This window comes from Centropristis striata, chromosome 24 (genome assembly GCF_030273125.1).
Source record: "Centropristis striata isolate RG_2023a ecotype Rhode Island chromosome 24, C.striata_1.0, whole genome shotgun sequence".
Lineage (NCBI taxonomy): Eukaryota > Metazoa > Chordata > Actinopteri > Perciformes > Serranidae > Centropristis > Centropristis striata.
Window position 1 is genome coordinate 11608084 of NC_081540.1, and position 24474 is coordinate 11632557.

Genomic DNA, 24474 nt, shown 5'->3' on the forward strand with positions numbered 1-24474 from the left:
TTCAAAACAAATTGATAAATAGAGTCACAGTGTGACTCTGTCACTGTGAACAGTTTTCAGCTCGCTTTATACCTACAGGTGCATCTCAATAAATTAGAATATCATAGAAAAGTTTATTTATGTCAGCAATTGGAAATAACATATCATATAGATCCATTACACACAGAATCAAACATTTCATGTCTTAATATATTTAATTTCTTATAATTATAAGGATTATGGCTTACATTTAATGAACACCTAAAATTTTAAAAAATATCAAAACATTTTTAATTTTACAAAAGACCAATTTTAAAAAGTATGTTTAATATGGAAATGTTGGCCTCTGAAAAGTATGTCCGTCTATATGAACTCAATACTTGGTTGAGGCTACTGGAAATTTACTTTTCCATCATATTCTAATGTATTGAGATGCACCTGTACACACAGGAAATATTTATTAAAGTTTTTTTTTATGATTAAGGGGTGTAGTTACCCTTCAGTTACACCGTCTGAATTTTTTTGCCCGAAGTTTTACAAATTATTAGCTGGATAAGGTGCACAACACACTAATAAAACTAGTAATAATCTCACCCCACTGACTTTTGCACTTTTATTGGAAAATTGTTATTTTAAAAGTCGTCTTCAGGAGCAAAAATGTTCCTGTTGAGCTCTAACTGCTTGATTGAGACATTTTGATCAACAGTTAAATCCTCAACTTTGTGTTTCCTGAAAACATGTGGGACAATACGACTACATACTAAACTATTTTAATGCAAGTCCACTTGTTTCAAGAACTATTCTTTTTTTTTACTATCAATTAAAGTGTTATAAATGTGTAAATGCAAATCACGAGTTCCAAGCAAAGTGATCCAATTGCTTGATTTGCCCAACCAACAGTTAAAAAAAAGACATATATTTAACTCTTTTATGACTGTCTATTACAACTTACTTCTGATGCATTATAATCTTTAAGGGCTGTGTAGTTATACGACTCAAAATATTAATAATACCACATGACCATAATCAAAACACATTATAGAGCATTTTATAATGACTGATGGTCAGTTTTTTTTTAATGATCATAGTTTATTATAATTTCAAGTGTTGTAATGCATTATAATACTTTTTATACAGTATTATAATCACTTTTATAGTGCATTACAATGTATGCTTATAATGCATTATGGACATTGGCTTGTGAAATAATGTCAGTCAGTGATCAGCAATTATAATATATGATACTCAAGCTTATAATTCATCATAAAATGCTTTATAATGTGTGTTATAAAGCATTACGCATGTTTAGATGCTTAAAACCGTAATTTACAGTTCTATAAACATTTTTTTTATAATGCATTATGGAAATGGGCTTCAAAGTGTTACTAAGGTAAATGATTACTGCCTAAAAGAACGCCTAAATGATTCTGTCAAAGACGATGAAAAGCTTGTTTTCTTGTTTACCACTGCTGCACCTACAGAAAGCTCATCCAGCCTTTGGAGAAATGCAACGTGTCAGGTTTCTCCAGAAGCTGCACCGTAAAAACGCACTGTTTTAGTTGCAGTAATTTAGTTTAGTAGCGTCTGGTTTGTGTGTATTTACAGAACGCTGTCGTACCTGGTGCTTCCACGAGCTGCAGGAAGGTGGAATTATCCTTTAATGCACAACACATGTACAACTGCTGCTGCATTAACAATGGCCTCTACCGTACACTGCTGCTTATCATCTGTGTGTGTGTGTGTGTGTGTGGAGGCAGAGCGGGCCTGTGATGCATGTGTTTACATGTGTGTGTTCATGTGTCTGAGTGATGCATGTGTTTATTCGTGTGTGTGTGTGTTTTTGTGCTTCATGTGTGTGTTCTCGCCTCCAGGCCTGTCTCCTGAGCCCCCCTTTACCTCCCCTCCTCCTCCTACACACACACACACACACACACACACACACCTAAAACTGATGGCTTTGAATCACTGGCAACCCTGCTGCTAATTTATTTGCGCTGAGCATTATGGGAATTAATGTACCTGACATTCAATGACAACAGCCGGCGCTTTGTGGCCCTTTTTACATTTCAACACATTCCTGCCGTACACATGGCTGCCTATTGAAAAACGTCCATCTTCCCACCTAGCTGAAAAGAAAACACACACACGAACACACACACGGCAGGCTCTGAACCTCTAGGTGCAGGAGGCTGTTAGCGGTGGCTGATGATAGTAGCAAAACATTAACATAATAATTAGTGTCTTGTAATTGTTTCATTAAAACCAGTTGTTCCATTTCTCCTCTTGTTCTCCCAGAAGACGCGAGACGGAGTTTGGACGTCAGCCAAAGGGAGGGTCGGTCCACGTTTGTACCCGCTCAAGATGTTTGCCTGCTCTCTGGGAAGCCAGGGAGGCTGTCAGCGGTGGTGGCGGGTTGTGGGCGGCGGGCAGTCCGGCCATATGCGGAGACAAAATCTACACCGGGTGGCGGGAAACTTGAGATTTTTAAGGAACTGACATAATTCTAACAGCTGAAAACTGCCTGAAATCTACTAAAATGTGCAGATTTGTAACAAAAAACCTCATGTGAGACTTTTTTCCCAGCTTTCTTGTGATCTCACTTGTCAAAAATAAAAGCCTGTGTTGCACAAAGTTGCTCAATAATGAACTAAATCCTGTGTATTATGTCAGTTCCTTTAAAAGGTCACATAGCGTAATCGTATTGAAAGCTGGCAGTTAATTTAGTGGCTGCGAATACATACACAATCGCTCATGCATATACAGTGGCCGCCTGGCTGTGAAGTGCATTCACACACACACACACACACACACACACACACACACAAACACATATATAAACACACACACACACACACACACACACACATTTGAGGATTTCAGCCGGCCCTCATTAGCATTTTAAAGAGGAATTCCACTCGTTTACCGTTTAGTACCTGCCAGTCGGCATTTGTGAGCTTGATCGACTCTTCCTAGAGCTACACACTGCAGAAGTGAAACCTGTGATGTCATTAACATTTAAATTGTAAAGTGTGTGTGTCAGAGTGATTCTGTAGGCAGACAAAAAGCATATTGAGGTGTATTTTACCACAGAATGAGCTCTGTGTGTAGAAATATATAAGCCTGTGGCCCCAGTGATCTTTCCTGCTTCTCCATGCACAAACTCAAAATCTCCTTGACAACGAGGATTTCAAATTTTCCTCCTGAAATCAATCAAGACCCCCCAAAAATAACATTACGTCATCAACTAAATTAAAATATCTATTTTTAGTTTTCAATTATGTGACAACCCTTACAATAAATTGAATGAAGGTCAGTTAGAGAAGCAGTATGAATTTAAAAAGTGTGCATGTAGCATCACTTTCACTAATGTTTTGACTGTTTGACCCTGAAAAGGATTTTCAAAGAGTTTCAAAGTTACTTAAATAAGATTGAATAAGATAAAAAAGGTTTGTTTGAGCAAAGAATGTAATTATCTCTGCATTATCTCACACAGAAATTGGTAGAATTTTTTAATAAAATGCGACTTTTGTATTTTTACTAAAATCAAACAAACAAAAAAAGGTCCACTTACTTTTTCTAAAGCTTTCAGTCGCTTCTCATGGTCTTCATCAACAAATGGAGTTCACCCACTTGGCGGCTCAGCTGTCATCACATGACCTAAATAGGAAGACAACAAAAAGGTTGTTGAAAATGTATTATGGGAACATTCACACTCAATTTTTAAAATAAAATATATCGACATATATAGGATATTAATAGAAATATATGAGAGAAATAATACAAAGAGACACAAAATAAGTAGGAAGAACTTGCTCACATGACAACATGACATAGACTCAACCTTAGGTTGTCAAAAGTGTTGATACTTTTTCAAAATCGTCCTTTGAAAACAATATAACATCCACATTCGACTTTTCAAAGTTGAAAATCAAAATCAACAATGTGTTGCTATGTGCATTCTGTGCTGGAACAGAAAAAAAAAAAACACTTTTAAAAAAACCCAAACAAACCCCTTAAGCCAAACAATGACATAAAACCGTTTGTTCGATGGGGATAAACAACAGGGGAACATGTTCAATTCAGTTCTAGCAAGCAGTCCTAACTTGATTGATTTAGGAAAATTCTCAGAGCAACTTTTTTAACTGGAATGGAAAATTCTTAGAAAAGTTGTTCTGAGGTTGTTTTTTTTATCACTAGGAGGAACTGTTTGTACTCTGCGGTCAGGCGACCAGTAAACTGTCTGTATCGCCGGTTAACAGACCAACTTCTTGCTTTGACTTAGTCATGCATTATCCTTGACATAAATGGCAGACCAGGGGTTTATTTCGAATATCATCTGTCATAATAATATTAATACACTTATTTAGTATGGCACCTATCACAAAAACTAAGTGATACACAAGAATAAAACTTAAAAACATGCAGACAGTACAAACAAAGGTATAAAACAATGCAAGGTCAGGAGATGACCTTTGATTTTCAGATTCAGGATTTCCCCCAATAAGGGATCCACGTTTAAACGGGCTAATTGTTGGCTTGCTTACAACCTTTTCTGAACATGTGACCTGTTGTACACTTTTTGCAGTAATATCTCTCAGACTTTCTACTTCCCAGTAAGTTAAAATGTTCACTACACCTTTCATGCTGTCTGCTGAGAGCTCAAAATCAATCCTGGATTGATTCATTGTTTTAATCCTCTTGAAACATTTCTTTACTTTCTTTGATGGAAACACATTTAAAAACACGCAACCACTTAGTACACAAACAGCTTTGACAGCTTTGCAACAAATGCGCCGAATCCTGTTTCCATTTTCCTGCAGTGCTTTTGTGTCCCTGAACATACTTGTTCTGCCAGACGACCTCACACACACACACACACACACACACACACACACAGAAACACACACAGAAACAGTGCTGCTGCTGCTGTTGTTGGTCTGCAGCTGCGTGCTCTCCACTCCATCTCTCTCAGTGCAATACAGTGAGGAGGCATGGGAGGCAATAAGAGGCATACGTCTCATTGGCCAAGTCTGGGTGGGGAGGTGTGCGTGTGTGTATTTGTGTGTGTGTGTGTGTATGTGCATGACAGCCTGTGTCACACCACCAGATAGTTAGATACCACCGCCGGGGATTTGACATTTAGTGCTTTTTGACAAACTTCTGACGACCGTCTCCCGCAGATCATTATCAAAGCATTTCTGTCTCTATAATCAAGATGAATGCTTCCGAACACAACGATGATCATTTTGTGGAGGAGCAACTCTTGTGGATCTAACAAGGGAGGGGTGCCGGGAGGGTGGAGGGCTGCGGGGCTGCATCACTTGGGCGTGCTTAACACATACATTTCCATTTTCCCAAAGACAGATTTGTTGGCAGCACCGATATAAAGCGACACCCCGGTGCTGACAATGTTTCTGTCAACTTATTGAATCTTCGGCAGAAAAAGGGGGCAATCTTGGAGGCAGACCGCAATCTAAAACATTGATAAATAAATATGGGAGATATGAATATGTTTGTTTGTTTGTTTGTGCTGGGTGTCGATTTAATCCCCGCTTGCCTTAGAAATCTCCCCAAAGACTGATTGGTGTCGCGCACTGCAATTAACTCCACGAGCACCGTCTATAAATCAACTTCCTGAACTCGGCGTGGAGGAGATGATGTTTTTGAAATTAGCACCATCCGCCGCTTGTATTGTGGGTGAGGTTGGGGGGGAGGAAGGAGAGGATGGAGCGAGGGGTGGGGGTTGATTTTCAAAATAACGGCCCTTCTGATATGTGATATTCAGAAAACACGCAGAAACAAGTTTCAGAAAATCACGTTCATTCTTCAGCGCGCCGCGGGGGGAGTCGCACGCGCGCTCATTTTCTTGACGTTTTGAGTGGCGAGCGCGCTGTTTTTATTTTAACTGATCGCCTGTTTGGTTGCAATTGAAGCATCGGCGCCTCCCTCATATTCACCTCCCGCGCTTTCATGGCATTATGAGGCATCATTTGCTGTCACTGCCTTCAGAGAAGAGGAGCATTTGGGTCAATTATCATTCCATTCAGAATCATGCTTGACTACTTAGATTAAGAAAAACACTTATTTGCCCACACGGTCCGAGAAGAGTAATATTCCTCTGACTGAGGCTAGCATATCAAGAGAATTCTTTATTGCTTTACTTATTCATGTTTCATTTGCAAAGCCTTGTGTGAGTGTATGTGTTTGCATCCTCAAATATATACAGTATGTATGTGTGTGTGTGTTTGTGTGTGCATTCCCTTGCAAGTGCAGCTGATAACGCTAATCCTGTTTACTTCTCTTTTCCTCACTCCTCAGTATTTCAAATATACCTTACGCCTTTTCTCGACTTCAAGGCGTATACGCAGAGGAGAACGCGGCCCCTGCCCCGGCGATTCAGCACACACACACACACACACACACACACACACACACACACACACACACACACACACACACACACACACACACACACACACACAAACCAGAACAAAGGGAGTCCCCCCCCCCATATTCGATTCCCTCTCTGAATATGTAAAACACAGCAGCGGCAGTAGAGTCAACGCTGAGAAATTACCAGAACTATCTGGGCCATTGACAGGCCTCCCCTGTGGTCAAATGGGCCACGGCTGTGTTTGGTAAGCCCCCCCTGCTCTGGTTTCTGGGGCTCTCCGAAGATAACCAGCAGGGGGGAGGAGAAGCACTCGGGCGAGCTCTGGCAATCGGGTTTGGGGAATTCGGACGTGTGTGACTGTGGTGTTGCATTCTGCCTTTAAAGGCTTTGAAAAAAAAAAATCTCCCATATTAAAGGGGCGATATGAACGATTTTTATTGCCCCCAGAAGGACAAAATGAGCAGAATTGTATCTGTTGGAGGTTGATGGGGTCACTGGTCCATCGAATGGCCTAAACTTCACCTGCTGAGAGTTCTGGCTGTCAAAACTCACAACTGGTGCAGATTTTGTTGTAACAAAACTCACTTATGCACTTAAAGGTTCAAGTAATAATTTGTAAGACAGAGCTCATAAACCCCTTTTCTTACAAGCCCTGAACTAAAGCTCGGTCTACTCCGACTCATTCAAGTTGTGACATGGTAAGCTAATAATGTTTCTTCCTTTTGGAGAGTGTTTGATTAGAATAATCGAAAAGTTTTACCAAAAGGTGATTCTTCCTTGTCATTTTTATGGGAGAAGAAACTGCAACCTGTTACTAGAAAGACCTGCTGATTATCCACTCAAAACGATTGTAACCACAAGTTAGCTAAGTATTTCAGTCAGAACTGCAAGCGAAATTAATTTTTTGTGCTTTCTATTCAGGTGGTGGCTTAAGGTCTCATAAAACAAAATATCCTCATTATGGCTAAACTACTTGGTTCAGTTTAGAATAAAAAAGATGATGGTTTGGCTTAAACATAACTTATTTTCTCCCTAACTAGGTGACTTAGTTACATCGGTAAAAATGATGTAAAATGTGAAAAATCGTAAAATTAACTTACAAATTAACTTGCACATTGTTACTCAAATAATAACAACATAACATGCCGACTCTGACTTTCTTACCTTTCACAATATTGTTTGGAGTCCTCCTTTGCTACCGTCATAATTACTTTGGCCACGAGATGTTGCTGACGCACAAAAAAATTAAATATCGTTCGTAATAAGATGCAACACTTTGGTTAGCTACAAGAAGAGGACATTGCCTTAATCTATATGTTCTAACAGTGAATGAGAACAGCCTGACAAAAATATACAGTCATGGAAAAAATATTAGCCCACCCTTGTTTTCTTCACTTTCTTGTTCATTTTAATGCCTGGTACAACTAAATGACAAATATTTGTCTGGACAAATATAATAACAACAAAAATAGCTCATAAGAGTTTAATTTAAGAGCTGATATCTAGACATTTTCCATGATTTTCTTGATAATAACCAAAATCATTATCAAGAAAACCATGGAAAATGTCTAGATATCAGCTCTTAAATTAAACTCTTATGAGCCATTTTTGTTGTTATCATTATATTTGTCCAAACAAATGTACCTTTAGTTGTACAAGGCATTAAAATGAACAAGAAAGTGAAGAAAACAAGGGTGGGCTAATCATTTTTTCTATGACTGTATGTGTTGGCTGGATACACTACAAGCAAGTTTAAAAAAAAAAAAAAAATCTTCATAAATAAAACTGAAATATTTTGCACAACTTGTTTGTTTGTGCTTTAGGTTTTCAGCTGCATTTATCGAGTATGATGTTATGAAGTGTTTTGTTCTGAAGCTTTGCAGCATTCTGCATCTGCATTTTTATCATTCAGCTTTGTTTTGACTAACCAAAAGAAGAAGAAGTGGGTAGTAGCCACCATGTCTGAAAACACCCACAGAAACTATTCACCAGTCACAGTCCTGCCTCCACGCTTTGATTGACAGGAGATCTCTCTTTCAAAAAATCCAGACAGTGACGTGTGAAGAAGGTACATTTTGAGGGTGCATGTCCTGTGCAGGTGCTCTGGTAAAGGTGGACGAAGGTTTAGATATTCCCGACCCTTTTAGGTGATGATATTTTGAACCATTTGTGATTCCCCTGACCCGTTGGCACCGCCGTGGCCCTTCTTGGCCCGCCACCGGCGTCAGGGGAGATCCTGATTCACAGAAGCCATGGCTGCTCCTCAAACCCGCCGGCAGATGCTCCCTCTCTCCTGCCTCGCCAGCCGGCAACGTGCCTCCTCTGACATGCCTGTGTGTCTGTCTGCCTCGCTCAGTCTGTCCATTCGTCCGTCCATCTGTCCGTCAAGCGGGTAAAGCCCGAAGCCTTGATTATAAAAATGCACAGTGGTATTTAAAGTGGCAGTGAGTTAGTTATTTGCCTCCCTATAGGATGCACACAGTGTAAGAAATAATATCTAAAATTAGGAAGAAAAGGTTCATGGAAGGCAATATGTTCCCATGAATCATTTATTGGCTGACGTGTTTCAGTGCCCACATTGGCTGATGAATGATTGATGGCAACATGTTGCAGTACTGAGCCTTTTTCCTGTGTTTAGATCCATTCAAAGTAGAACTTTAATGTTTAGGTCAATGACAGGTCACTGTAACTCAACAAATATTAAAGTCTTATTTTTTTATGTGAACAATGGCTCATATTATTTAAAGAAGAGGTCGCTTTGAGTTTTAATCACCTAATATTTGCCATCAAACTCTGCAGTTCCCTTAAGGTGTATGGGGCATTTTAGCTACTTTCAGCTTGTTGTTTTTGATTTAACCACTCACACCTTCACTATTAATAAGCTGATGTGTAAAGCACCTTACAGATGATCTAACATGACTTTAAAATCTACAAATGACTTTATCTAACCAGTAGATTTCGCCTTTGAAAATGGAGATTGAGTAGAAGAAGTCGGAGCATTTAGCCACTATCAGCTTGTAGTTTTGGTTTAACTGCTCACAACTTTACTTATATATTAATAAAGCAATTGTATAAATTACATTTCAGATGTGAATGTACGTGTAAAACACCTTGCTGATGATTTATTATGACTTTCAAATGTACAAATGTCTTTATTTAACCAGTAGATTTGGCCCTTGAGAATGAAAACTAAGCAGAAGAAGTTGTGTATTTAATAAATATTCTCACTCATACGGAGCATTTTAGCCACTTTCAGCTTGTTGTTTTGGTTTAACGGCTCAAAACTTTACTGTTTTCTGTGTTAACTATTCAAGTTATTCATTACATATTAATAAAGCAATGGTATACCATGTTTAAATCACATTTTGGATGTGAATGTACGTGTAAAACACCTTGCAGATGATTTATTATGACTTTAAAATGTACAAATGTCATTATCTAACCAGTAGATTTGGCCCTTGAAAATAAAAATGGAGTAGAAGAAGAAGTTGTCTATTTCATAAATATTCTCATTTAGATGGAGCATTTCAACATTATTAATAATTGAAGGTGTTTTGTTGGATTCATGACTGTTTCTGCATCCAGTGAAGCTCTTAGAAATATCGCCACAGATTGTATAAATGAGAAACTTTCTTCACAACACACACTTGTTAATGAATAAATCATACCATTAATGACTGGAAGTTTGTTTTTCTTGTGTGTGTTTTTTCTCTTTTTGTGGCTGATGAACCCTGGAATGGGGCACCGGCCATCTGCGGTCTTGTGTGTGTGTCTCAGTGTGAGTGTGTGTGCGTGTGTGTGTGAGCTGTGGTCCAGCGTTCACTGGGGAGACTCGGCTGCTGCCCCACTTTTCTCGCTCTCATGTCGGACCGGGACCATCTGACGGGGCTAAAGACCAGTGTCACATGTCTATATTTGGCCGCCGTCGCCGCCGCTGCCAGAGCTCAGCACTGCAGTTGTTTTCCAAAATGCGCGGGGCAATCGATGATAATGAGGAAGGACATTTTAATTAGGGCTGTCGCAACCTGGGGACGACATGCGGGCTCGCTCGGCAGGGGGTGAGAGAGAGGACAGGAGGGGGGTCTGGTCACCATCACACCTCCTTCTGGTGAAAGTGACTGGTAAAAGTCTCGCTGCATTTTTAGGGGGAAATTAAACTGAATCTGCATAGAGGGCTCTACCATGATGACATGTCATTAAAATGATCCAATTTTGAAACCTCCTTTGCTCACCAGAAGGGAAACGCTTGATTTATTCTAAAAAAAGTTTCACATTTTATTCAATTTTGCACAAAGTTGTCACAATACTGGCCACCTGCTGCGACCAGAACGAGGTGAAGTGGAGTTAAGCTGACCTGATTGGACAGATTTCAGGCAATCTTCAGTGACAGGAGCCAATCAGGACAAAGTCAAGCTGTGATGTATTTCATTAAGGTACTGTAACTAATCAGCTTCGGACTTGTTAAGTATCAGTTGCATCAATATCTAAATCTAAATCGACTGCTGCGTTTAGATTTATATCCAACTTGGTGCTTTATTACGTAAATGAATAAAAAGACAAGAAAGATAGATGCTTCAAGTCATCCCAAGACAAAGACAATTTACAAGTGTTATATTGTAAAATGTGGCAACATTTTTCGGTCACAGCATTCGAAATTTTGTGGGAAAGTTGTGGTGTGGTTGGTGGGTCGCTAATTTTTCTATCCCATTTTTGATTAAACTAACAGTTTTGGCGGCTATGATGATTAATTTATAGTTTATCAGACAACAAACCTTTAAGGAGTACAATAGGTTTTTATCAGCCTATACAATGGCCGCTGGCTGTCTCATTACATTTAACTTTTGTTAGATTTAAGCACAGTTTTGTTCAGGCTACAAAACTACATCTCTAAGATTAGGGTAAAAACATTGTGGCAAGGTGTTATTGAAGATAAATAGAAAAATAAATGTAAAAAGTGAAGTAGTTGCAAAAACAATGTTAATACCGGAAGTGATAAAGTTAAGTTGGTTACATAAAATGTGAATAACTACGCGCGTCGGTCTACAACCAGCCAGAAGGTCACATGTCACACCGCTGCTCATCCAGCTCCACTGGCTACCTGTTGCAGCTTGCATTAAATTCAAATCTCTAATGCTGGCCTACAAAGTTGTCTCCGGTATTGCACCCACCTACTTGAACGCCCTGATACAGGCATATGCTACCTCACCACTGTTGCGCTCTTCCAATGAATAACGCCTGGCTCTGCCACCCGTTCCTCCAAGGCAATCCAAACTCTTTGCGTTTGTTGTTCCCGTTGGTGGAACCACTGCCAGTTCCTACCAGAGCAGGGGCGTCCCTCTCTACCTTTAAAAACCTCCCGATGACCCAGCTCTTCAGAGAGGACCTTCTCTCCTAGCACCACACCACAACTCTACTCCTTAAAGAATCCTCACTAGCACTTATTGCTGCACTAACGCCTCTTATCGCACTACACCTTGATTGTTTGCCTTTTTCTGTAAGTCACTTTGGATAAAAGCGTCTGCTAAATGACTAAATCTAAATGTAAATGTAATTAATAACATCGTTTTCATTTGGTTTCATGTCAAGAGTTTTCGGCACAATATTCCACATAAAACTTTACAGGGAATAAAAACGGCTATAAACATGCTGCTGACTACGAATCCTGTTTGCAACTGATAGACTACACTCCTGTTTAACTGACTTCAACAGTTTAAAAACACAAACCCTCCTCTACATAGGAAAAACTCTGAACATGACATGAACTGCATTTTGGAAAATACACTTGACAAAAAAAACAAACCCAAAGCAAAGCTATTTTTCAGGCTCTTCCTGCCTTTTCGTTATGATAAGGAAATGTGTTTCATCTGATGAAGAAGAATCAGATTGTGAGACAGTAAGCTGCATGAAGATTAGGTCGTCCAGATTATTTGTTATAAAAGATGCTTCTTACTTATGTTGAACCTCAGGCAGCGTTATATTTCTGTGAAGATAAAAGTAAACATCTCTGTAGATCAGGGTGGCTTTAAGTCGCAGAGGTTGACAAAGACAGCGATGTGCACCCTTCCCAAATCTCAACAATCAAACAATGCATATGAAAAACAATGGGATTGGCTGATGCAACTTTCCTTTTGGGAGGAAAAAAAATATGTCTACGTTCCATAAAAGTATAAAGGAGACAGCTAACGCTAACATCTCTGAATAACAAGCATGCACAGTGCTGACATGCAGCCTGGACAATCCCCTGCCATGCCTGCAGGTTACTATAAGCTATTTGCACATTGTGAAATCAAGTGATAAAAAATCAAAAGGACAAAATTTATATCTTCTTTTGCTCTAACACAACATGAAATCTGCACAAAACCGCCTGCAGAAAAAGACGAAGAGTTTTGAAAAATGAAACTCATTAAACATCTCGAGTCACTTAGGTACATGTAAGAAAAGAAACAGCAGAACATTCCTCTGAATTTCAAAAATAGGGCTGTTTGAAATTAAAAATTGATTATGTCATAGGGGATTTACATGATAATATGCATGTATGAGGAAACCCATCTTGCTCTACATTTACAGGTCTTCCAGTTCACTCTCAGCCAGAAAACAATTTCTAATGAGATCAAGAGCAGAATAAACTTTAACTTTGGGATCACCAGGATCACACGCAATCAGCAGCAAGGAACCAACAACAACAACTATCCCTTTGTCTTGGAAATGTTTATGTATATTAGACACATGCAAGGAAAATAAATCTTTCATGAATGTGAAAAATTGTTCTTTATATGTGCTGGCTATACCAGATGAAAACAAAGCAATAAGCCCACTGCAACATTATTTAATATTCATCCTACATCCCCAAGCAAAAACTATGCAAGGTGTGAGGAGAAGAGTCACGCTGAAAGATGCTAAAGTTGGGAATAACTGCATAAATTATGATCTGTGCCAGTAATGAAAGTCTCCTTTTTATGTGCACAAACAAAACAACTGCAACAACAAATCCACAGCCCGATGTGAACACTTCTTCACCTTATGAAAAATGGAAAGAGGCTGAAAACCTGGAAAAAGCCAATGGCTAGTCGCGCACAGCTCGCTAATCAACTAAAGGCAACATCAGAAAGAATAGGTAATTTGAGACACAAAAAGAATAAGTAATTTGGGAGGCACATACCCAAGTGGCCAAATTATTTATGCCTAATGGAACGGGGGTGTGTGCATTCATTTGCAATTAACCGATCTGCTTTATTACCTGTCACTGGAAACGCTTGCTAATGCAGCTGAGAGCCGCACTGCAACGCCTCTAATTACAGTCTGAGGTGTGGAGGCACTTCCTGCTGGAAGCACAGTGTTTTCGTACCTTTCCTCCGGTGTGTGTCTTCCTGCAAAGTTTGGGTTTCAATGAACTCTCTCCTGATTTCAAAGGTGAAAAGGGAAAAACAGCTTCTTTTACACTTTGAATGTGTAGTACATGAAACTGGGAAACTATCCTCAGTTTAATAGATGATTAATTCTTTTATTTTTTTACTTTATTGCCCATATAAAACGTTGCAGGCAATTTTAGCATTACAATACAATAGAAATACAAACGCACACACACAGTTCTTAATGATAGGTTAAAATTAAAAAAAGATATATTGGTTACTAGGACAACACCTAACCCTAAAATATTCTAACAAAAGGTTTCTCAGCTTCTTTTTGTAGTATGAGATGTCCTTAATAACATACGAAAAGTTTAACAAAATCTGACCACTAGAAAGGTGTCATTTTCAAGATGGCGTCCAAGATGGGCAGGAAGCGGCCAACACTCGGCAAGGCCATATGAGAAAGGTGAAATATGTAATTATGGAAGGGAAATTGTAAAGTGTCTGTGGTGCAAGGTGCTCAAGCAGGAAGGAACACTGGAACTGCACAGATCTTAGTGGTTGTAAATGTAATAAATAATACGAGTGAAGCTAATAAAGTTCAATTAAATATATGCATGTTATTCATTTTTCAGAATATATGTACTGTATATGACCTGTGTTAATGAGTTGAAAATTATGTAAATACAAGGCCAAAATGAACATATCTATTTGATCAAATAATCATCTAGTGATATTCTCAACAGCTTTAATGGACTCCTTGACCCAGAAAATGTAGATTTTGACACCAAGATTGATGTTCTGAGTGTTTTGGAAGATATATTGGTTCTCATAGATTTTATATGGCTGCCATCTCCAATCCACAATCTTGATGAAGTGGCTCCCATCAAAAATTGAAACTTATGGTAATAGAGACTATGTGGAAAACATTTGGAGCTTTTGTCCGACATGTCCCCTTTATTTAGCTCAGCTGCCTGACTAAAAGGAGTAATGGTCATTTTAAAGACCTGTTGGCCACTATTTTGAAAATGGTGCATTTCTTGGAGTCAAAAATTGGTAAATTTTTTGTATGTTTTTCGTTTAGTATGTTTATCTTCCCATGTGTCATTATCTATAATTGTAAAGTTCCAATTCCCATTATAGATGACTAATTCTAACCACAACCCCAACAGCTGAGCTCCTTCATGGATTTAAAAACTGAATCTTTGTGTAAATTAAGCTGACTTATGGTTACTTATTTTACCTTTATCCACATGTATTTTGTGCAGAAGCAGAATGATGTTTTTAATGTGATAAAATCCATAAATTTAACCTATTTCCAGGATATTTCCAGTCAAATATTAATTTATCTCCTGCCGCCTCGAATGTTGAACATGAAAACCTGTCTCTACTGAGACATACGTCCGCAAACGTTGTTCTTCAAATATATGTAATGAGCTTGAGTGTTGGGGCGGCGTTGGCACACTGTGGTTGTGATTGGCTCTTCCTAGCCTGCGTACCCAAAGGAGGCTCCCTTAAGAGCAGATCTCCTGTTAAGTATGAGATCCCTGAGAGGAGAAGTGTTTGAAGGACTCTGGTTTCTTTAAATATACCGGGCCGTCTGGGGAATATAATGGCTTCCATATATAATTAAGAAGAAAACGACGTTAGAGGGTTTATGTGTCTTTGTGCTGCACCTTAATGGCTGCAGCGGTGCGGCGTGGCGTGCGGTGTGCTGGGAAAGCGGCGGCTTTATTTAGAAATGTTCACATGGACAACATTGACATTGTAGATTGTATTCCCTCAGAGGATGCTCTTACACAGAAACTCCAAGAACATGGAGTACAACTACACAGGAAGCTCCTAGATGGACATGGTTAGAGGCAACCAATAGGAAGGATCCAAAGTTCAAAGGTCATGGAGGAACAGGTATACATCAGGCAGGAAAAAAAATCCAACACAGGTCAAAAGTCAGGGTGAGGCCAATGTGAAATTTAGTTTAACCCTTTATTGTTTCCATTTATTGAGAATTGGGAGTTATGGGCAGTGAATATTTAGGGGGAGATAGCAGGTCAACAATAAATGCCACATAGAAGTGTACATCATGTGAAAGCTGGGGATCGGAAGATTGATTTGAGATGCAGCTCAGCACTGTGTCACGTTGTTCAACTCATAAACCTCTCATAAAAATTACTTATTTAATCACCTCTTTGAACCTATTAGGTTCAGAACATTAATGTATGGCTTTCTGAAGTCTAATTCCACTGGTGCGTTATTTCAGCCTCATGATATTGACATTATATCATGACATGGTTAGTACCCATGGATTCCTTAGATTTTCTAGTCTAATTTGATTTTCTCGATAGTCTTAAGAGCCCGCTACAGCATTAGAAAGAAAGAAAAACGCAAAAAAAAATCTGCATTCTGCCAGTGGGAAAGTGGAAGACCAAGGGGTGAAAAAAAAAAAATATATAAAACTTATCAAACAGTATTTATTACAATAAATTTTGCACTATAAATGATACAGCTTGATGCAAAAGCATGAAACTGTAGGAGGAATATGCAAAGAGTACAAGAAATGTATGAGTGCATTACTGTTCATGTGCATGAGATGACCTGAAAAATCAACCGACAAGGTAAAACTATCCTTTTCCACAGATTCAGCTGAATCACCTCTGATTGAGATTAGATGTTGTTATAACAGGCAAAGTTTGTGCATCCCGAAACACAGACCTCTGACACAAAAGGTGAAAAACTCACCGTTTTCCTCCAATCTCATCAGAATCAACTGTCCTGAACTATTCTGCACATGGTTCAGTTGCACCACCTGCTTTAAGATCCCGTCTTTGGCTTGTAATTGCAGCTTCTTGTCACTCCGCCCCGGCCATGTGCCTCCAAGTCCAAGTCACCACAGCGTGTAGTCAAACTTTAGGAGAGCTCCGGGGGTCCATCGGCAGGAAACAAGCGCTAATTGTGCTAATGAGCTTGTTTGGATAAGCCCTTATTTCTCCCTCCGTTTCCCCTCAGCGCCACGAGCGGCCATCTGACTTCCAGAGACGCCGGGTTAAGTGAGACACACTTGGGATGGAGCGGCTTTGACGGTGACGGGCCCCTTGGTCGAGGTTTGGTGTGCGGCGTGCCCGGTGCATCCATCACCAGTAATAAAGCTCTTTGACACAGAGGCCTGCTCTCATCCATCATCGCTCATTTAAGATACAAGTTTGGCTTGGGCGTGACAGAAGTGAGGGATTATTGCCATTAGAGGCAGATCTTTTGTTTTGATGGCCCCTCTTAATGGGGTTGCATTAAGGGGAAGTCCTAGGGGCCAGTTTTTGGGTGATTAAGCAAGCAACACATTTACAAGTCTCTAATTGAGAGAACAATGCCAGGAACCTACAGAGTGCAGAGCTGTAATGAACTGAGGCTCCCTGAACTAGCTTCATGATTAGCTAACGTTGCGGCCCGTGAATACGCAACAAAACGCTCTCCAGATTCCTCCTGCTGCAGAGGAAGAGGGACTCCTTGAGACGCACACGTGTTTGAGGATGATGTGAAGCAGACAACTAACAAGCAGAGCTAAAGAGGAGGTCTGCAGAATCCAGTCATGTGCATTCATTCAAGTTGCTAAAAGAGGATGTGTCAGTTTGTGTCCACAATCATGTCAAACAGAGGCATTAACATGCTAGTTTGATGGTGAGAAGTCACTGAGAAACACATACAATCTGTTACAGATAACATGTCAACTTCCTTGTGACTTGCAAGGTAGTAATTACCTGACAGGCAGGTGCAAAAAATGGTGTTTTCCCATACAAATTTAGACTAAATAACAGCAATAATTACTTGCTGGTAGACAACTTGGTGCTTGATTTACATTGCAGAGATATGTAGCAAACCTGATTGTTTCTCATAATTCTCAGCTGTAACTGTCACATTAAAAGATATATAATAAAACACAATTGTCTGATCAATCTGACATTTTGCTCTGCTTATTTTATGAACTGTGTGTACAAACAGCAACATCTCAATGCCCATTGATTAACAGCTAGTTTTGGGTGGTGTGATCAATAGGTAAATTAGGGCTATAACCTAAAGTAAGTGATTGCTATTTATGAGATATGAGAGTGTCAAACATGCATTTTTAAAGAATGAAATGAGTCTACGTGTCAGTTAATCCTCACCCCTGTAACTCAGAATTTAAACACAGGGTGCAAGAGTTATGTTAAACATAATTTAGTTGGTTAGTTGTTGTGCTTGTTATTGGTCATATATATTTTTTTCCATACTAACTTGTAGTAAGTTATTAAACAGCAATATCCATTGATTCTAGTCTGTTCTTTACATCATGTATGCAGTTTGCATTGACTAATAAAAAAGACCTTTTGTGGTGGTCAGTTTTGTTGTTACTTTGCCCTCATCTGATGTCATAATTTCTCAATACATCAAATTCAAAATCCCTTGTCTATTCAAACATGCGTTTCACTTATTGGTACTATAATATATTTGCAGGTTTGAGCTTCACAGTGCAGTTTGGAAAGCTTTTTCTATGCTTAAATAACACACAAACATTATTTTGTGACATCCCATCTAAGTTGGAAGCCTAACATTGGTCAAATATGCAACTTAAAGCCTCTAGGTTTTATTTCCAACAAATCTGAGTCACTCAGTCACTGAAACGTCCAAGTTAAGTGAGTTTTAAATGCTTCTTTTAATATTAGCCGCCCTTTAAACTTTTAATTAAAAGTTGGAATGGGAGCATGTTTTTATTTGTGTCATTTTGCTGGCGATGAATGAAACATGCTCTCTGTCCTTGTCTTTGTTCACTCTGAAGTGAAATCAGGTTAAGTGGATGGTGTTCCTCCACTGTGATGTCATATTTCACTGCAGCTCTGTATCTCAGGTTGTTGTGTGCCGTCTCGTGCCCTAATTAGGCGGCATGGAAAAAAAAAAGAAGCAGCCAAATGAAGCAGTAGTCACCTGAGATGAAGGACACATCCTCTGTGCCAGGAGACGCGTCACATTTGATTTTTTATTTATATTTCTGCGCTGTGCAATACTCAGGGAGAAAAAAAAGTGGGTCAATGAACAGATTTGCAGAAACCAACTTTGAAACATCCGTGTTGTCTGTCTGTCTCTGGTTAAACATAGTTTTGTATCCGATTCCCCAGTGCCAATTACTCATTAAAAATGTTTAACAACATTTTAATTGAAGAATTAATTACCTTCGGCTGGGCAAAATCCTCCTAAATTTCATCTGGGGAGTCATCAAATGTGCAGAGGAGCAGCCGTCGATGAAGTGTCAGAGAGTGGGTGGTGGTGGTGGTGGTGGTGGTTGTGGTGGTGGTGGTGGTTGGCGCAGGAAAATTACATCAGCAAGGAAGTGTAGTGCTCCGTGAGTCAACGGGTGAGATGCACGTGATAATTCATGAGTAAACACATCCGTGAGTAAACCGCTACGATGTTCCTCGCAATGTGTGACTTCATCCTGCAGAACTGCAGCCCGCGAAGTCTCTGCCAAAATAAACACCATTCATAGCCTCTGCATTATTCAGAGCATTTGACTTAGAAACACAAAAACAAGGACAAGAGAACAAAAATGTTGCAATGATGCAAGTGAGGAGCACAGGCACTGCATGGAAAAACGGATTTTCGGCCTGCAAACCTCACTAAATCCTGGCAGTTAACGGCTGTTTACTGCCTGTTCCATAAATGATATATACCTTAAGGCGTTAGTTCAACTAAATTATAAAAATACACCTTCTAGGGTGTCCAGAGGTGGGTTTTATATGTCAAAGGTTTGAAAGATCCACCGCTAAATCATGTGAATGTGAGAATGGCAAATATAAACCGTTAGCTCAAGGCCCGGATTTAGTCCAAAGAGACAGCAAACATTCAGCTGTTTATACTACACTGACTGTCCTCATACTAGGGCTGTCCACTCCTAGTCAACTAATCAGTCGATTTTGGTCTTAGTCAATTCAAATAGTCAATAAGTCATTTTTTTATGCTTTTTTCATGCCAAATGACTTATTTCCAAGAAACTTATGAGCTCATCTCTGATAAACACAAGATTAAAGTGGTGCTTTTGCATGATTCTTCGTCGGAAAACTTTATTTTACAGATTTGCTGATGAAATCAACTCATAGATTCAATTGTGTTAGCGAGTGTGACTAAGAACAAGTTCATAAGTGCTTGAAGCATCAAAAAGCTCAAAATCTACCTATGACAGCAGAGACTGTTCAGACACATGTTCCTATACATGGAGGAAGCAGGAAGTTTAATTTAACTGCACACACACTTGTGCTGATCAGGTTAAACTGAGTCTGCCTTTACTTTAGAACCTATTATACTTAATATTCATACAATATATGTTATGTACGTTATTGAATGTGACTATTGTGACTACTGTTTTTTCATATAGTAAATCTACTAGTGTAACTGTTGTCTAGTCTGTGTATAGTTATTTTTTGTATGTTTATGGTTCTGTTAAGACTTTCTATGAAGTCCATGTCTATAATGTTATAAACCTACACAATGTTATAAACCTATAATATGCTTATAACACTATACAATTATAGTTATAAGCACTCAAATGCTTATAATGCTTTAAAGCAATAATCGTAACACATTTAAAATTAGTTTATAATGATTTATAAGGTCAAATATCATAATGCTTTGGAATTACTGATCACTTTTTTTTTGTTGCAAAGGACCATAGTGTATCATGATTCTCATGGCTGTAATATGCGCTAAAGTCACTGCAATGCATTATAATGTGATTATAGGATAGGGTAGAGGATTAGGGTACTACGAATCCTATAAAACATAATAAGTATGATTATAATGCATCATAGACATTGGCTTAACAGCTCGAGACCATCAATTATAAAGTATTAAAATACTTGACCTCATAAGTCATTATAAAAAACGTTTAATATGTTAGAACTATTGTTTTTAAGCATTTAGATGGGTTAAAATTATAATTATACAGTGCGATAAGAAAGTTATGATGCATTATTAGTATGTTTATAATGCATCATAGACGTTGGCTTTCAAAAACAATAACAGTTAGCGACCATCAATTATAAAGTGTTAAGATATCTGACCTTATAAGTCATTATAAAAAGCTTTTTAATGTGTTAGAAGTATTGTTCTTAAGCATTTAGATGAGTGCTGATAACATAGTGCTACAATGATTTTTGAATGCATTATTAGTATGTTTATGATGCATTATAGACATGGGCTTTATCAAGGTTTTTTTTTCTAAATGAAAGGTGTCAGGATAGATGGTGTTATGTGTTATACAGACTACGAAGGCCACTGAGAACAATATGTGAATTTGGTGCTCTATAAATGAATTAGACTTGATTACTTCATTTGAAAAAAAAACATTGAGAGGTTTTGTAATTCTACACAAAAATAGCTCTCACACTTTATATCAAAAGTCTAGGGTTTGTTTAAGTTAAGTGATCGTGCTCAATAATGTCACCGCTCATTCTTCAAATGTTTAGATTGACAACAATTTGCCACTAATCAGCATCCTTTGTGCAGCTAGGCGCTGTAGCAAAAGCAGAGAGGGTAAACCTTCTGACTTGCACCTCTCCCCCCTCCCTTTGTCTGTCTCCTCTTTCTCTCCTTGCCTCCTATTTAGCCCGTGCATTTGATTAGTTAATCGCCCCCCCCTCCCCCTCCAGTCCTCAGGTGGAGGCAGAGCGCTCGGGCTTCTCATCCAGCCAAGCTGTTCTTTTGGAAGGGAAAGGAGGCAGCTGTGTTTACAGCCCGGGTCCTGGCGTACATTTAGCAGAATCTATTATTCATATCGCTCAGTATCAGAGCGAGATCTCCAGCCACCTGTCTCGCTGACAAGCTCGCCCCCTTTTGTGGCGCTTTCCGTTCGGAGCAAATTACGCTCGTCTTGATGAATTGAGTTTTTATGAGCGTTGCTGTAGCGCCTGGGCATCCTCGCGCCGAGCCAGGGACCATCAGGGGCCCAGGGAGATTTTTCTAGTCAATGGGCAAACGTTTGGAAGAATGTAGATTCAGGAAGGGGGAAGAGGGGGAATCAGAGTGGTTTTTACCTAGAGCTCATGTCTTCTGTCAGGGTGATTTCTGTCCACTGTCTGTAGCTGTATTCCTGCCAGTGTTCGCTGATGTTCTTACACCTGTCAGTATTTGTTTCCCTTCCTCTCTCTCCCCGTCTTGCATCCTTATTGTTGTTTACCTCTCTCGCCCGAGTGCCGGCCCTGATCTGAGATTTGAAGAGTGAGCAGCGAGAACAAAGGCTTCCTTCAGAATTGCTTTTCTGTGAGACAGAGCTACCTGATGAGTCTGCCGGCGAACTATCTCCCTCCTTTGACTCTGTGTGAACATTTTTAATTAACGGGGAGGTGCGTTAACTCGATGATAAGCACCCCTGATAAGTTATAACATGATTCATAATTTATAAAGATTTTTGCTTTCATCTTCACTAGTTTGCATAAAACTAATTACATCGTAAATGGTATTCATTACAAAATATATTTTTTTCTCTTTCCACACAGACGCGTAAATCGCAGCGCCCGGCTACCGAGTGTTGCTCTGGGACTGGTTTGCATGCAGAGAAGAAAGGTAATGATGAGTTGTTAGAGGCGGTGTCAGGGGCAGACCTGCCTGTCTCTGTTTGTACTCAACGAGCACATTATGCAGCTTTACATTCATTATTCTAACTGCTACAAACTGCAGCACAGACTCTGAGGTAGCATTTAACCTGCTTAATGCAGGTAAAACTGAATCAGATATTCTCTACTGAAAGAAATGTCTGAAATGCTGCCTTAAATGCAAAACCAACAAGACTAGATGCATTTAATGGTCTGTAATTGGCTTTAAAAGGGACAGTTCTCCCCCAAAAAAACAAAATATATATTTCTTCTCCTTCCTGTAGTGCTATTTGTCAGTCTAGTTGTTTTGGTATGAGTTTTTAAGATATCAGCCGAGAGTCTGGTTTTTCTTGAATATAATGGAAATAGAGGGCCCTTCCTTTGTGGGGATGAAAATCACCATTTTGGTAACAGTGTCCCTTTCTAGAAATCATGACCCATTTCAAGGTAATCCTCAGACTTTGTTTTGAGCAGTTTCATGTCAGAACTGTTTTCTTTCTTGTATATTTCCCACTATTTGAAAGAGAAGGCAGACACCTCTATGGCTGAATTCTCCAACAACAACAAAAACATCTATATTAACATACAGTCATGGAAAAGACCACCATTGTTTTCTTCAATTTCTTGCTAATTTTAATGCCTGGTACAACTAAAGGTACATTTGTTTGGGCAAATATAATGATAAAAAACAAAAATAGCTCATACGAGTTTAATTTAAGAGCTGATATCTAGCCTTTTTTTCATGTTTTTTTACCCAGGCAATTTTGGTTATTATCAAGAAAACCATGGAAAATGGCTAGAAATCAGAGGAAAAATATGTATTTTTGATTTTGAGGTGAGAACTGTCCCTTTCAAATATAGATAATTGTTGCTGTGCACATTTGCAAAATGGGGGGGAAGTGGGGGACACTTTGCCTAGGGCCCCCAAAAAGGCTTGTTGCAGCCCTGGCAGATACGCTAATAAAGTAGAACAAGGACCAGTCTTTTGACTTGCAATTCAAGATAGAACGTTGCTTTAAAAGGTAAAATACGATTATGAAAGGTATCAATGATGATACCTTTCGTAAAACATGGGAACCCTTTTTGTCATATGTCGGTTTGAATATCTCACCATTTTCACAAGATGGTTTGTATCAATGCTCAAAATGCTCTGCCTCAATTGGGACAGTCTGCTTTACCATTTATTCGATTTACTTTTATTTCTGTATACCTTGATTTTGCTTATTTGTTTGAATTTATTCTTACTTGTATAGGATGTGACCTCTGAATCTTCTGCCTGTGTGTATGGATTTGGATTTGAATATGTAAGAGAGCCAAATGTTTGTTTGTTTGTTTTGTGTTCTTGTCCTACCTGTTGAAAACTAAGAAACTTACATATAAAAGGTAAAATATCCAAAAACATAAAAAATATCTCTGTTTTGTTCTCTTTGGCAGAAGCTATAGCAATAAGCGCTACCTGCAGGTGGGTTTTGGGATCGCATTTAGCATTATTCCATTGTCTGTTGTCTTTTTCTGTTCATAGTTATTTGCAACAATAGAAGAAACCTGAACAAACCAAGTAAACCAAGTGTGTAAAAGAGTGTTTCAGTTGCGTTAGCTCCACCTACCCTCGCTGGCACACCAACCACTGCTGGCTGATGGAAAACGGTCACTAACTGTGTGCAGGAAATGTCACCACGGACACCCAGTTCATAATACTGCAAATGCAAAGGCTTCCATCAGAGGTCCATAGGCTCAATCAACAACTATTGAAATAAAAACTAGACAATGATCAATACCAACGCATGGCAACTGGAGTGTTTTTGCACGTGAACTCTTCTCTGACATAGTCTAGCAAGTTAAATTCCCTTCCTGAAAACAACAACAACAACAACAGTAGCAAAACAACTTTAGTTTAGAAGTCTTGCGGGTTAGAAAAAAAGAAAAAACGAGATGTATAAATAAACATGGCGAAACACATTGCCTGCCTCGCGAGTTTGTTTTCAATTCCCATTCGATTAAAGTGTCCCTGCAGGAGCCGGTGAGGTTGGGTACGGGGTGAGGTGCAGAGACATAAATCAAAGCGGTCCAAGGAATAGTAATCCTCGCTGAACATTTTGGACTGATTGATATAAATAACATTGTCCTCGCCATCTGTCCA